This window comes from Lissotriton vulgaris, chromosome 4_1 (genome assembly GCF_964263255.1).
Source record: "Lissotriton vulgaris chromosome 4_1, aLisVul1.2, whole genome shotgun sequence".
Taxonomy (NCBI): Eukaryota; Metazoa; Chordata; class Amphibia; order Caudata; family Salamandridae; genus Lissotriton; species Lissotriton vulgaris.
Window position 1 is genome coordinate 548,370,349 of NC_141691.1, and position 12,111 is coordinate 548,382,459.

Genomic DNA, 12,111 nt, shown 5'->3' on the forward strand with positions numbered 1-12,111 from the left:
ACTCTCACTCCATTTAGGTGCTAATGCTGTTAAATGTACATTGTAAAGTTGGACAGAAAAGTTTGAATCCTTCAGTAATTGTGTGGGTACTGAAGGATTAGCTTTCTGTAGTGCAAGTAACATGGAATGTACAATTGTAAGTGGTGCAGCGGAATCACCTAAAACTTTAGTGTGTGTGTAATTCCTTGAGGTTATCACCTTCAAAAAATTCGCTGAACTGCAACACAAACTGTGGAGTATTTCTGTTTAATGCCACTCATCAGCTTTGCAGAACCACAATCCATGCCGAAAATGCTTTTCTATGTTTGTATGGATATAATATTACGAATTTGTGAGTATTCATAAATATTTATAAATATTAGCATTTTGAATGCATTGCACACATTCTTGCCTGTACAATATGGGATCATATTTGAACTTAACATCAACAGCGTTTAAAAAAGAGACACACTGCACCACAGAATTTTCTCTGTGGAAGTGGTGTTCTTCAACTGTCAAATGTGATGTGTTCACTAGTAATGTTTGTTTGACCTTCAACTAAAAAACTACATGCTTGTAGCCTGAAGTGATCGGAACCATCCTAAATACGAGGTCTGTTTTATTATTTCCGGCCGGTAAAATGTTGTCTTCAAAATGCTTTTAGTTTATGTGAGTTATCAGAGTGCATTTCTGTCCAAAGTGGAAAGTGAAAGAAATTAAATAGTTGAAAGGCTTCATTCACTGGCTCAATATAATGCTGCAAGTAAGTGTTCTTGAATTTATGAAATCTCACCAGGGCTTTTTGTTTTTAACTTATGTAGAGGGTGTGAGATGGCACACTTCTGCACAAAGTCCGGTGCCAGGCCACTACATTGGCTGGATAAGCCGCATCCAAGAGAAATTATATTTAAATATGCAATTTTGGATATTTTATGTTCGTTTTGTAACTGTGTGTGGGTAGTAGTGCCACTGTCCTGTCCACCCTGGTCAGGTGCTTAGAAAAGCCTAGCATCTGTGATGCCAATGCCGTTAATGTAAGGTAGCGCCCCGGGATGGATCTTCCTGTGAGATCCTCATTATTCTTACTGAAAACAAACCAGAGCTATTTTTATAGCCCAGAGGCAATCTTGTATTAGAGTGTAAAATACTGAGACCTATTTGAAATACAAAGCGGTCAGAGACTGGGTTTCAGGTGCTATGTTTTACCTAAAAACCCCACTGGAAATCTCCAGGGTTGTTTTATATTTGTTCTCACTAGGTTCAATATCAATGCTATGTTATGAGCACTTAAACAGAATGCATACATGTATGTGTGTTTGCGTTTCTACAGTCTGCTACTGTTCTACATGATCTGTCAGGTTTTGAAACCCGAAGCTGGGGAGTGTTCATTGTAGTACTGCAAGATATATAATGCTTTAATATTGTAGCTGGTTTCAAATAGCTTTTATGTTGTGTTTAGTTTCTGGTTTTAAACGATATTGAGCCAACACTTGGGCCTCACTCCTTAATGGAATGTGATGTGCAACCAGAGTTATATGTCCCCCAGGAAGCGTGGGACTTTACAAGCTTATTTGCTGATCCCAATGTGCCAACCTCTCCAGAAAGCAGGCTGGTAGGGGCTTTGCTTCCTACCGCAGAATTAACTTATTCCTTGGATCAATGGTCTTTTCCCCTAAAAGAAACAAAGGTAGCTATGCTCTCTTTGAAATCAGGAAAGGTTCCGGGACCATATAAGATCTCAGGCGACCAATGCTGGTCTAAACCCACCATTTGGGTCCCCTGTGTTAACATTCTATCTAATGCTACAACTGCAGGTGAAGAGATTCCTGGATCCTAGAAGGGGGCACATTTCGTTCTCATCCACACACAGGGGAGTAAAGCTAATCTGCAAATTACAGGCCTGTACGCCTAGTTGCCAATTTGCAGGGAATCATCCGCAAAATAAGTGCTATTCAAATTAAATGATTGGATGGATGTAAATCATATTTTGACAGACTTATAGGCAGATTTCTGGGAAAGAGTAAGTACAATTGACCGGATCTTACGCTTCATGGCACTATGCTGGAAATACTTTCTTCTCAGGCCGAACCATCTTTATATAGCTTTTGTAGATATGACATGGCTTGGCAGTTCAGGCTGGATTGTTCCCATGAGGCACAGGGTCAAGGCTGATTTGCATATGGCAATGTCTGAACTGGGATGGTGTGGAGTGCAAAAAAACGATGGATTTAGGCCCAGATCTCTGTACTGTGGTGAATGTATGACATTGTTCTGCATTCTGTCCATCAACTGTTGTTTTTGCATTTGTCACCCCGAGTGGGATGGGTATGCTCAGACGGGAGTCCCATGCTCTCCACACCACTGGAGTCAAGCCATCCTAGCTGAAAACGGCTGATAGCCAGAAACCGGTCCTAAGATGCTTGATTCCGGTCCAGGAAAGACATGGCTTGGCAGTTCGGGCCGGACTATTCCCATGATGCACAGGACAAGGCTGATTTGCATATGGCCATGTCTGAACTAGGGTGCTGTGGAGTGCAAAAAAACGATGGATTTAGGCCCAGATCTCTGTACTGGAGTAAATGTATGACATTGTTCTGCATTCTGTCCATCAACTGTTGTTTTTGCATTTGCCGATATGAAAGCTGCTATCCACCTAGTTCCCAGAAAATTACTTTGGGAAGCTTTGAAATATTATGGTATTCCTGAGACCCTTTTGGGAATCTTCATCAAATGTCATACAGGAACAAATGCCCAAGTAAGGTGGTGGAACCAAGGGAAGCTCATTAGAAAGATTCCTGTCGCCCAGGATTTCAGGGAGGGATGTCATTTGGCCCTTACTTTAGTAAGGATTTATATCATGTGATGGTAGATTAAATGAACATATGTCTGAATGATGTATCTAATTCATGGAATCTTAGCATCCCTGCATTTATGATTGCTGATGGTACCCTGCTATTATCAAGGACAATAAAGGGCTTACAAGTACTCATAAATCAATTTCCACATTGTGGCACTTTCCAAAGGCTTGAGATCAATGCTGAAAAATGAAAATGAAATACACGGTGATATGCCCCACCGTTCATACAAAGGTGGGATAGTACTAGATGGAAGCTCAACTGAGAGAGTAAAGAGTTTTGACTACCTCGGACTTAAACTTGCAGATACCTTATCTTGGGTACCGCTAATAAACAAAAGCAAGCTTATATTACAGCACAGATCAAAAAGTACAATGCCACATCATTCAGGCCATTATCTGTACCTTTAGAGGTATGTGGGGCTAAATCATTAGGGAGCGCAATATGGGGCCAACATATGGGGCTATGGGATTTGGTGCCTTTAAGAGTAAGTGAAAACTCTCTTAGAAGATCACTGTTTAAGCTTCCTAACAGTGCTCCATTGATCCTGTTGCGTTTTAGTTTGGCCTGGAATGGGGTAGATCACATAGGGGATCTTAGACCACTGCTGTGTTGGATCAGAATTTGGTCTGTGCATGAACTGGAACCATATAGAGCTTTGCTATGAGATCAGATTTGTTTGGCAAATATTCTACTGAGTTAATATTGTACTCAGTTTACATTACATTTTAGCTACTGAGGTTGAACCTTGGGAAATTATGGGAAAATCCTGGCATTATCAATAATTAACAAAATCAAGGGTAAAGTATTGTTACAGCAGTACATCTGTGACATTCTGGCCCAAACAGAGTGATGGAGGTCTATTTGATAATTTTGTATCCATTCATGAATAGAACTTTACTGTATAGTGCAAAAAACGTGTACATGAAATTCAGGATGGATATTCTGCCTGTGCACTCCTTTACTGCCAAATGGTCAAAACACTGTGGCAAATAATACTTGTCCACTATACCCCACATTAAAGGAAACTGAACAGCACGTCTTATTTTTCTGTCCCGCATACAGAACCCCAAGAAAAATATTGATTATTCCCTTATGTCGACACTTGGGTGTGAGAAACATTTACATTTATTAGGTGATAAGGAATCTGAAATCTGATACCACAGAAGAGATCGCTTTTGGACTTTGTCAAAGTTCTCATGCTGGGCTGGTCAATACGCTTGCGTAAAATAAGATCTTGAAATAAAGTATTGTACTATTGTTTATGAAGCCTAAACTGGTTCTGTCCAAAGGATATATAGAGAGATATTTATTAAACTTAAATTTCTGATTTTAAAATATGGTATTTGTTTTAGCCACAATTATTATTTCATTGCTTTTAAGATTGTATGAATTGTTGCAAATAATATGGGGATTTACCCCTAAATAAACAAATTTGATGGTGATGATAAAATGTGGAACTGAATTTTTATCCTATCCCATTTAGTTTCTATACAAGACTGAAGCTTATTTAAAGCCCACTCATGTGCACATTTTCCCCTGAGCTCTTTAGGTATCAAGGAGGAAAATACCTGCATTTTTGCCTCCTCACTTTGAGGTGCATTGCTTATAAAGACTGGAGGTCTGCAAGATTTTTGTGTGGTACGTCCCCCTCATTCTGCATATGCTTTTTAGTTAGAGTTACCACCAGATGCTCTTATAAGAGTCTGATGACTGTGAAGTAGTGTGGCTCACTGGTTAGAGGCGGCAGACCCGAGAGCAGAGGACGGCCCGGGACCAGGGTTCGATTCCCGACGCGGCAGGTTTCTGGACCAGGGTCAGCGGACTCGATAATTCTCTCGCCTCGGTGCCCACTCTGATCAGCGATCACACTCGGCAACTCTGGCCATTAGCTTGCCTAATCTTCACTAACGGCCCCACCAGACCGCCGGGGATGCCTGGTCTCACCCTGGAGATACCCATTAAGGGACCATCTCTCAGGGAAGCCAGGAAGGGTTTTGCAGCGGTCGAAGCGCGGAGATACTCCTCCGGGAGTCGATCCTAGCGCTATATAAACCTGCAATTAATTAATTTAATTAATGAACTGTTGTCACTTCTGATTTGCTGGGCAGAAACGATATTTATGGAATTATTATATATAATATCTATATATCTATATATAAATATATATAAAAACCAGGCCAAACTTTTCATCAAAAGAAGGCGCTGACTCCGTGAATAATCTCAATGTAAGATTATTTTATTCCACTGCAACAGCCCAAACCCGTTTAAACGGTGTTCACCACCTTGCTCACTACAGCTGTTCTCACACAATTGTCAACTATATACTTACAAGGCTAACAAGTTAAAACTGGCTGGTTGTCATGGCAACCTAGTGACACCACTTTAAACAACATTGAAGAGTTAGCTCTTTTTCATACATTGTGTTTCAGTCCCAAACCATGATGCATTGTATTTATCAAGCACAGATAACTCAAGTGACATCTCAATTCAACCATTGCTATCTGTTACATCACACTTTACACAATGTAAACCGTATTTTGATTAATCTATTTACACTGATTGATTCAGTATATACATTTGTCCTAAAATTCGTGAGTGTTGTCAACAAACCTTTATTAAGGTAACCCTGTGTGTTACTGTGTTCCTTTTGTTAACATGTACGCGCCACACACCGGCAGAAAGATCATATTATGCTGACCCTCCATCAGATTTATGTCTTGTGACTCAGGTGTGCGCTGCTGTGTATCGGCGTTCTCCCATCGGCTTCTCACGTGTATGTTCCTAATGTGTTCCAATACCCCCTGCCATTCATGTCCCTCCATCACACGCTAGTGCTGTAATGTGGTCTGCGGGGACTCTTGGTTAGGATATAAATCAGTGTTGGACCTTACTGCTAGCTGACAGTTAAGACCTCAGTGGGTTGGGGTTTGCGTTCTTGTCAGAATGCATATAACTTCTGCTTGTGGGGTGGTCGGCGCATATATGTACTTACAAGTGGATGTGACAGGAGTGGTTCATATATACAGTGAATAAACAAAAATCATGTGTTGTTTGAGTGAAAAAATTGTGTTTCCAGAGGTCAGTCATAATTCTTAACATTCAAGTAGGTGAGAACTAGATGTTACGGAGGGGTTAAGGTCAGCAGGCCAAGCGGCTGAGGAATAGAGGTGCACATTGAGCCTCGTCTGCATTTAACCCATTGGGGATTTTTGAGTCTAGCGTGATTATATATCTTGACTCAAGTCTTCTTAAAGCCTTTTGCCTATTGCCACCCCTGATGTTTTTGGGTATGCTGTCAATCACAAAGAACGTCAAGTCTTGTGCTTTCCCTGCATGATGTAAGTTGATATGTCGTGCCACAGGGTATGCCTGGTCGTCATTCGCAATTGCCCTGAGGTGCTGCAGCATCCTGACGTGTGCTTGGTGTACAGTGCTGCCTATGTATCTCTTGCCACATGTGCAGTCTAGCACGTAGACTGCGTACTCCATTTTGCATGTATAACTTCCTCTGATCATGTATGGTGTGTGTCTAAATGGAAGTTTTACTGAGTTGGTATTAATACCATGTCTACACGCTTTGCACTTAAAGCACCTCCGGAACCCCCTTTGGGCTTGGAGCCACGTGGAACCTTTGATATTGGTGGGGGCATTGCACACTAGTTCATTTCTCATTGATTTTGCCTTCCTGAATGTGACTAACGGATATTTATCACAAGAAGGCCCCAAACTCAGGTCATTTCGTTCCAATGGCCAGTGTCTGTTGAGTATCTTACGTAGGTTGGCATGATACGTGTTGTAGCCTGTGATAAGTCTAGGGGTGTAGTTTGAGACTGTTTTAGTGGGGTGTGTGTTCCTATCCTTTTCTGGAGATAGGAGATTTTTCCTGTTTTTGTATGCACACTTTTTCTCTGCATTCGCTAGTGTGAGGTTGTTATAGCCCCTGTTTCTCATGAAGAGTTCCTCCTTTGACTCCTTCAGATCTCGCTCCCTGCTACAGTTTTGGGTCATCCTTAAACATTCAGCGTATGGTATGGATTCTTTGAGTTTGGTGGGGTGGAAACTATGGGCGTGCAATATTGTGTTGCCAGCTGTGAGCTTTCTGAATGTGCGAGTCTGTATTTTGTTATTCGCCACAAAGAGTTCAAGGTCTAAGAACTGGATGGATGTGGTGCTTGTGGTGCAGGTGAAGGTGAAGTTTAGGCTGTTGTTGTTCATTTCAGACGCAAATGCTGTCACACTCTCACTTGACCCTTTCCCTAAGATAAAGATATCATCAATTAACCTATTGTATATCATTACATTCTCCATCATTGCTTTCTGTTGTGTTACCAAGAGTACTTGCTCCTCCCACCAGCCCATATGCAGATTAGCATAACTGAGGGAGATGCAAGTACCCATGGCTGAACGTTGTATTTGTTTTTAGTGTAGCCTATTGAAAATGAAGGTGTTATTTGTAAGGCACCATTCTGTCATTTCTAACAGCATACATGTGTGTTGATATAGTGATATTGGTTTCTTGCCTAGGTAATATTGCCCTCATACCATCTGTGTGTCTGATGCTCGTATATAATGATTGCACATCAAGTGTCATGAATACTTAGTTCTCACTCCAATCATAGTCATATATCTTAGTTAGAAAGTCTTCATCTTGGTTCAAAGTTATCAGGTCTCTTATTAGGCTCATGTCTGTTGTGGTTAGGGAGCCCTCTTGTACTGTGTCGATATGTGTTTCCACATTTTTCTTGCTTTTATTGATAAAATGCTTTTGTAATTTTAATTCACGCAATAATTGGAACAGGTCAATTCTTGTCTGGGCGTAGTCGAAATTAGTCTCTGTACAAACTGTGAGTCCAAGCAATAAAATGTATTTTTCTTTCGAGCTAAGTTCATTGTCGGTTAGGTTGATAACTGTGTTGTCCATATTAATTTTTCGCTTTATCTGCATCTGTTTCTTCTGTATTGTGGTTTTGTCGTTTTTGGTCATGTGGTTTCCCCAGCGTCTGTCCTTTCTGCGTCTGTTTTATGTTGTTTTTGATTTTGCTGTCTGCCTTTTGCCCATTCCTGGCTCAGTGGCCGCGGGTGTAGGCTCATCATCCGCTCCATGCATAAAAAAACAAACTCCTGCACAGGTGCTGGTGCCTTACGCATTGGGTTCCCACTGGCATTGCTTTCCAAGCCTGATTCAATTTCAGAACTCCATTCGGATTCACTTTGTTCCACAGTTTTGTTTGAATTACCTGCTGCTGCAGATAGTATTGGTGTCTTATACTTTCAAATTTCCTTGAGAATGTATATATCCTGCCATTCAGATAATCATTTGTATCTCTTTGGAATCTTATTGCTTTTCTCTCATTTATGCCTTCTTCATATTTTGTTAGTCGTGTTTGAATTTCTTTCATTCTCTTTTGGATTTCTTCCTGATTTTCACGCGATTCTAATTCTTTCAGAACTTCTGATATTCGTTCTAGGATTTTCTCCCTGTCACTTGCAGCATATTTGATTAGGATATTCAACATGTTCTAGGAGGACTGCGCGCTGTTATCTGCCCAGTCCTGCAGTGTTGCTGGATCTGGGTTTTAATAAGTGGGTGCCACCAGAATCCTGAGTCCCCTTGGCACCCGACCCACATCCAGATACAGTTTTAGAGATTTACACTCTCACGTTTTTATGGAGTTTTTCCAGTTCATGTAGTAATTTCTTAACATCACTTTAAGCAGGTTCAGCATTCTGGTTTGTAGACTTTGATGCGGCAGATGAGGTTGTGTCAGCATCACTGAAAATGTCCAGAGCCGCCTATTCAAGCTCCTTAACCCACTCCTCGGCCATTGTTGGAATATTACGATTTCACTTTGATATTCACTGCCCGAATTCACTTAGTTTCGGGACTACCTCTCCCATAAGCCACTGCTATGTTGTGGCATGCACAAGTTAGGCAGAACTGTAAAAGTCATTTGTAGGACCTATTGTCTAAGTCTCCTTTAGAAAGACACTACTTAATTCAGTAAGCATGTTACTTTATAATTTGTACTTTTGTATGTCAGGATATGGTGTACTTCCAGCAGACACGGGCCAGGTGACCCTGTCAATATTTAGTGTATTTCTTTACAGTTGCTACTATGGGCACACATTCTAGCATTTTGTGTGTGGGGTATATTACCTCCAAACAATGCCTTGTGTTCTTGTTCGGTCAGAAGGACGCTTAGGACATGGCAGCGTGCATAATTCGAACCTGTGAAGGTCTGTATGTTCAAGTCTCCTGGTGTTGAGATCTTGACATCAAACTCCACTCACTCATGGGTCGAGTAAAACATTTCATAGAGGTATGGAGTGTGCTACTTCTCTACATGTATTAGGGACACCACTGGCAAAGAAATAGTGTGTGTGTCGTACCCTGAAATTAACTCCTATCACAACAAGAGTTGCTTGTGCCATTTAAACAAACAGATTCAATAAACATAAGAGTCAAAAATTAAAAAATCAAAATGGGGGATAACCTTTCATAAGTCAAGCACCTGACAAACCAACAGTAAACAGGGATTTCCTATTTAAATTGATGGCAGGGACCAATATTACAATGGATACCTACTTATTTTGTAATAATTGTTCTCATGAGTGGAAATCAAAAACTACTCAAAGGTCCAAAAGAATATGGACTATACACTTTTTTTCCTTTTCCCTAACAGGTAACCTTCTGGTCTTGTGACTGGCTATTCTTGGTCTCCTGATGCCTGCGACCTTTCCTTTCCCATCTTACTTAGCTATCTTCCAGAGCCTCCAGCCCAGGAGTCCACATAAATGGTGGAAAGGTTAAGAGGTTCTTTGTGTGGCGGCTTCCTTACTTGATTCTATTAGAGTGCAAGAACCCGTGTATTTTGATTTCATGTCACATCTATAAACTGCCCTAAACCACTGCACTCCTTCAATTTAGTCTACCCTACTAATCATTCTTCCCATGTCACTAGTCTTCTATGGATACCCACATGTTGCTGCCAACAGGCTCCTAGTATTGACTCCATGTAGTTGCTTTGCAGAGTGTCTGTATGCAGTGAATGTCCATGAAAAGTTCTCCTCTCGCTAATAGATTGATCCTATTGCATACTTATTCAAGTCTGTGTAATCAGCATTTGCTTTTAGATTGCTCATTAGTGACTACATAATCAACCCTATTAACCAAAGTATGGCTTTCCCCCTTCTGATGGACCCCAGCAGACACCTGAAACTGCCCGTTACTGCTACTTTCCATGACAAGATGGTAAGTATTGTTGTTCGAGATTCACTGCTCCTTCAGTTGGTAACTTGTCCTTTACTCCTATAACCATACTGGGACCTTTTTGATTAGAGTAGACAATCTACAGCACATCCATTTACGACAGAGGCAGCAATCTGATAAATCTTTCTCCGCCGATAGGAGGGGTGGAAATTAGGGTGACCAAACACCACGTTAGCTGTCAATGAAGACCATTAATTGACAGCCAACTCACAAATTTGAGATCAAAATTTAGGCATACCACACGTAAAACCATACTGTAGAAATAAAGAATAGCAAGGGAAGACACAACCTCCTAAAGAAGTTAAGTCGAGTTAGGATTATACAGACCAAAAGCTCTGCAACCTCAACGCGAAACAAAAGAAGTAACACGATGTTCTGTCAGACTTCGCTGATTATCCCTGCAACAAATCTACATCATTAGTATACAGCACCGTTTGAATGGAAGAACCAATAGTACTCAATAATAGACTCAGACAGAATTTCATTAATTTGGTTATTGTATTGAACATTCAAAGTTACAAAGTCCCACCACCATTAAGGCAGTAGGATAGTTAGTTGTCTAACAGCTCAAGTCCTAGGAAAGATGGGGAAAGGGTTCATTAAGGGGTTGTCCATTAGCATGAACAAAGAAATAAAAGGAATGAAAAAAATAGAAATGGTTCTGCAAAGAAGGTTAAGTCCATCAGCTACCTCCTGTAATTTCAGCAAGGCAGTCTAAAATAAGAGAAAAGTTGATGAAAAATCGATCAGCGTACCATCTGGGTCTCGGAGTAGGAAAAATCAGAATGGTGTTGCCCCCCCTTTGGGTTTCTTCTTTGATAAAATCTCTAGCATTTTCCAGTGATGTGGCATCACACCACCATCAGAAGTCTGACGTATGATCAAATTCACATAATGTCACCTAGGACACCTGCAACAGTGAGATGGTTTTCCAATGCTAGTCACGAGAAACAAACGATTGAGAGCCCACATGGGCTAAATATTGGTAAAAAAGGATACAAAGTAATCATCCCGGCAATAGGTGAAATTCGATTCCCACAGGAATATTTCACTGTGAACTTCGAAGAAACATTCAGGAATATCGCGATGTACACATGTACAGGACAAATAAAGCAACATTTCAATAGTGGAAGATAAACCGTTATATTAAGTCTGGGGAAAGGTCAGCATTAGAAAGTGCTTTAAGTTAGCATCACACATCTTTTATGAAATAAGCTCTAAACCAACATCAAATATAATGTAGTTAAATCAATTCAAATAGAGACTATATAGAACTTTCACAAATCATTATTACATGAAAATAGCTAACGTTACAAATACCCTACCATCACACATTTTCTCAACATTCATATATGTGTATAATTTTCTAAATTCATATCACAAATTATGTCGCTTCTCTCCCTGTTGGCTATACCATGGCAAGATTAGATAGAACTGGGGGCAGAGGTGGCGGGGTAGCCTTCATTTCTAAACAGCCACTCTGCTGTCAACTTGAACCTCTTGCTATTGCTGACAGTGAGACAGGAGCCTTCTCCATTAAGGTCAACGCTAGCAACACACTGAAGGGCTTCCTTGTCTATCGCCCCCCTGGCCCTTTTACCAACTTCACTATCAGCCTCACTGAAGGCTTAACAGAAGCTGCTCTACGTAGGGACAAGTTTATGCTTCTAGGTGACTTAAACATCCATTTGGATGACTAACTTGAAAAAGGAGCTACCGATTTTTCTCAACAACTACTATCCCTCCTATTACACATTAGATCTAATGCCCCTACCCACCAAAAGGGCCATTTATTGGACCCTATTTTTGCCAATTGGGAAGGCATTGAAGTTAAGGCTCCCGTCCCTATTCCTTGGTCTGACCACTTGTTAATACCCTTCACTATAAATATTTCTGCTGGCAATACTCAAAAACGCACTAACTCTAAATATATGAGCCGCAAATGGTCTGCATTTTCCAAATCAAAGTGCCAGACTGCATTGACTAAAGGCGACAGACCTGGAG